The sequence below is a fragment of the Vicia villosa genome, linkage group LG2 (genome assembly GCF_029867415.1).
Source record: "Vicia villosa cultivar HV-30 ecotype Madison, WI linkage group LG2, Vvil1.0, whole genome shotgun sequence".
Taxonomy (NCBI): domain Eukaryota; kingdom Viridiplantae; phylum Streptophyta; class Magnoliopsida; order Fabales; family Fabaceae; genus Vicia; species Vicia villosa.
In genome coordinates this window covers 16,331,559-16,336,466 of record NC_081181.1, presented here as the reverse complement: position 1 = coordinate 16,336,466, position 4,908 = coordinate 16,331,559, and the positions used below count along the sequence as shown (strand labels likewise).

The window sequence follows — 4,908 nt, the reverse complement described above, 5'->3', positions numbered from 1 at the left end:
AAAGAAGAACACAATCGCAACACAAGAGATTAACATAGAAACTCCAAAATCGGAGAAAAAACTACGAGTGTTGTCAATAGACAACCAGAGAATAATACTATGCGAAAATTGTTACAACATATAATATACCCTCAAATAATCCAGGCCCTCAATACACGCACACCCTCCAAAACAAATATTTAACTACATCTCACAACACTCTAATACAAGAGCATAAGAGAACAAAGAAAGTCAAATAGAAGCTTAAATTGCTTTTGAATCTTGCATCTTGTAAAGAAAAAGTTGAATCCTATATATAGCCTTGGACTCTTTTTTCCTTCACAAAAATAAGCGACGTGGCACTTTTTCAAACACGTATATTTTCAACCAACCCCAACACAACTGAAATTCTGGTAGGTCAGACTTCAGATGACATGTCTAGACATCTGATCCAACATTTAATGCAACAAGGTATAAACATAGCAGACTGAAAAACAATAATCAGCACCAGAAAATGTTAACCCATCTCGGTAACAAACACACCTACTATGGGGGCAACCAAGCCATGAATCAAGTTCACTATCAGTAGTACCAATTCGAAGCTAAACAATCCCATTTTACAACTTCTCACTTAATCCCTACCCAATGACCCTTTACCTAGATCCTCTCTAGATATGGAATATCCCCATCCCACTTCCTAACACCGCATCGATGTTGTACAATTCTCCATTCCCAAGAGTTGTAGCAACGACTTAATCACTCTTCCTAATATTGATTACATTCTTCAGCATTCTAAACTTGAAGTTACTTCAAAGCTTCCTTCAAGAACACTACATCTCTTACCTACAGGCTTCGAGGTTCACATGGTAACCTTCCCACGAGACGGGAGGTTTACCTTGACAAGCCCTAATGATTACATCTTTGAAATATTCAGTTGTCTCACTAAACTTAGGTTACAATGCTTCTATTTATAACTTATTCCCAACTGGATTTGGACTTCTAATCGCAGCATATTTGTTGTTACAAATTAGTAAAATCTTCTGCTAAAAATTAGGTTTTCAATCAAGTCTTTCTAAATTGTCTCCAATTATAGAAAGTCTTTATTCTTCATTATTATCCTTGATTCTTTTAGACCTTTTATTCTGCGCCAATCAGGATTTGCATAACATTCTTCTGAATATTCTGCATCTGTTTAACTCAACCTGAATCTTCTTGAATCTAACTCAGCAGACGCAATGTCGAATTCAACAAGTCTCAACATCTTCTAGGACATGTTGTTCCAGATGTTGAATACCTTCAACCCAACATGTTTCATCATCTCCTGTACCTGTTCTTATACAGACATACTATATTCCATTCTTGTAGTTAGTATTTGTTTTACAAAAATTAATGCCAACTCTAAAAATACCGAACTTACAACAACCAACACTTTATTTTCTACTAGTTCATTCTACAGTGTATTAACTTTGTATACATAACTACTAGAGAAGGAAGTGATGGCCCGAGAACTAGGAGTATTGAACCAAATTTTAATCGTTAAAGAGCGAAATACGGATAATGGGTTGCAGAAAGCTTGAAAAATAATGATTAATGTAAGTTGTTTTTCTAATATAACTTGAATTTTCATATTATTGTAAAACACTCAAAAATAGTGAGGGTTTGGTAAAACACTCAAACCACATATGATATAATAAATTCATCTTTTGTGACATGTTGGATGAACAAAATGAAAGTGCAATGTACAAAGAATGACATTAACAATAACATATCTCAACAAACACATTAGAAATTACACAAACATGTATAAACAAAAACAACTACTTACCTCAACAAAAATATAAACATACCTCAACAAAAAATCAACATACCTCAATAAAACATCTACAATAATACAAACAACAATATTTATAAAAAACAACAACTTACCTCAACAAAAACATCAATATACCTCAACAAACATATCTGCAGTAACAAAAACAACAACTAACTTTTCGGAGGTACCCTCATAATGACTCTTGGGAACTAGAGTACTTGAGCGTTGCATATAAGCGATTTAAAATGTTGATAGGGCTTATTTTCATTAGCCTGCCCACGTGTGATTTTTGAAGAGTCAACTCCCCATTCTTTTGAGCTATCTTTCACAGTTTGTTGTTATTTTCTTTCTTTTGATATTTCACTTTTCTGGTGTTTGAAAAAAATAGTATCATGAGGAAAAAGTCAAAAGAAGATGTTTATGCTTCGTGGGTGGGTTCACTTTATTCTTCAATCACTTGTGTATTCACCTGAGAGGGTAATCTTGGTGGGGCATTTCTTTATGTTGGTTCATCTTCAAATATGAGTGTTTTGACTCCTAGTGAAAAATGATAGAATATGTAGTGAGTATGACGATTGCGTCATCCCTTTTTATGAATGTACTTTCTCGATCTTGGGTCTTTTCCTTCCTTTAAATGTATTTGAGTTGAAAGTTATTAAGAATCTGATAGTGGGGCTGTCGCATCATCATCTTGCAAGTTGGGCGTATGTGAAAGTATTTCAATATTGGTCCCTATAAATATTGCAGTTTTCATTTTTAGTCCCTCCCTGCCTTTTAGGCAACAGTTTTTACAAAAAAAAAAAAACATTGCCAGAACCAGCTAAAACCGTTGTCAAAATTCATGAGGGACTAAAAATAAAACTGTAATATTTATAGAGTCAAAAAACTTATTTAACCTTAAAAAATTATAATTAATATTATATAAAAAAGAAAAATTATGAGGTACTTTATAAAAAATACTTCATTAATAATGTAAAAAAGATAAATTAAAATTTAAAAGTAATAAATAATAAATAGAAAGAAAAATCAGTAACTTTTTAGTAATATTATAAAATAAATATAATTTAGGATAAATATATTTTGTTAAATAACGTATAATTTGGAGCGAGTGAATTTCTTAATAAGCAGTGAGTTTCTCAAAAAATCACACTGTTCTGTTACATATATGAAAGACTAAAAGAGTAATAAAGAAAACGTAATATTTGATTCACCAAGCGCAGACAGCAGCGCGTGAGAATGCATAAAATAGTTAAGTAAAATTGAAATCGTCGCCTGAGAGATTCGAACTCTCGCGGGGAAACCCCATGTACTTAGCAGGCACACGCCTTAACCACTCGGCCAAAGCGACGCTGTTGTTCAAACTTTCGTTCTTAGAATGTCTAATAAATTAGTTTTTCTTTTACACCAAACACATGTACTATTTGTAATTCATGCTTCTGATTCTGAATGACTTTTTTACATCAATTTGAAAATTATATGAACTTTTAAGCAGTGAGTTACACTTCTTTTTAGAGTTTAAAAATATTTAACTTCAATTGTAAGTCTTACATATCTAAAAAACTTATAATATCAAAAAAGTTAAAAAAAATTCACACGTAATACTTTAGAAGTAGTTAAGATTAAAATCAAATACTTTTAATAATTTAGTTATTATAGTTGATTAACAATTTAAAAAATATATATGTAAATGATAGTGTATAAATATTAATCTCAAATAATTTTTTTTTCAATTTCAACTTAATCAAATTTATACACAAATAGTGGGTAAACAGACAAATAAATTGTATCGTTACTTCTTTCAACGAAATCAATCTTAATAATTATTTATTGTCTTAGATGACTAAGATTGCTATGTGTGGACTTTTGCAATCTCGATAAACATCAACTAATTTTAGTGTTCGAAAAAATGAAAAACCAAAAAAATCATACGAAAGATCCATTTTTATATTCTTCTTTTTATACATAAATAAATTAATTAATATTTTTTTATTAAACTGTACTATCTTAAAAGAACAAACAATTATATTTAAAAAGTCAGTTTTCTTTCATTTGCAAAGCTAGTGAAAAGAGATGAAAGGAAAAAAATTTGTGGACAACACATAAAGTTTTATTTCCTTTGTACTACTAAAAGAAATAAAAGTCACATTAAATATAAATGTTAAATGTACACATTTTAGTTTTAGATAAAGATATTAACATAACAATAAACACTACCTAAATATTTTATATTTCACTATTAGACTTTTAAAAAATTTCTTTTAAAGAATGATCCTTTTAAAATTTTTTATCTATACTTTTGATTCCTCCTGCAACTTAGTAACAATTTTTACAACTTTCGATAGAATTAGCGAAATTTTTAGCGACGTTTTACAACTTAACGACTGAATTAGCAACAATTTTAACACGAGAGATCAAAAGTGTAGATGCAATTTTTTAAAAGGATCATTCTTTAAAGAAGTTTTTTTGAGAGACTAAAAGTGAAGTATGAGATATTTAGGAGGACCACAAACATATTTAACCCTAATCATAATGTACATTAAAACAACCACGTTAATAACAACAACTTTTGAATAACAAAGAAATTTGTCCGTTGAGTCCTTTGTTTTTCCCACTTCCACGTCGTCGTCGCCGGTCACACTATCAGATGGAGGTGCATCTAAGCCTCATAGACCGTCGTTTCAGGATATTCTCACTGAAAGGCCAATGAACCACTAATGTGAAGGAGAGAGTGAACCTAATTGTAAAAGAACTCGTGAAAGTCTCTCTTGGATGAGGAAATCGATTGTTACCAAAGGTTTGTTTACTACAACACCGTCAACATCATGTGTAGGAATAAATGGTCTTTCTTTCATGGCATTCCAAAAACCATGATCTATTTCCTTTATGAAAAATTCCATTTTCTCTTTCGACAACCCACACTCTTCTCCATTGAAGGATGAATGTTTGTTTAGTGAATAGCTTAAAGTCATCCTTCCTTCTGAGAAGATTAGTCCTTAGCAAGAGTCAGTATATGATGCCACTTGTGGAACAAGTGACCTCAAGCACAAGAGGCGGTGAATTGTGGTATTTAAAAATGTGATTAATTTTAACCTTTTTCGAATAAGATCGTGTTAGTA

At 31.1% G+C, this 4,908-nt stretch overlaps 1 non-coding gene across 1 annotated transcript; it reads right to left on the bottom strand.

The window, feature by feature from the left end:
* Positions 1 to 3,058: 3,058 nt before the first annotated feature.
* On the bottom strand, positions 3,059 to 3,140 carry TRNAS-GCU (transfer RNA serine (anticodon GCU)). Its single transcript has one exon. It is a non-coding gene; the product is annotated as a tRNA-Ser (tRNA).
* Between the last annotated feature and the right edge of the window lie 1,768 nt (positions 3,141 to 4,908).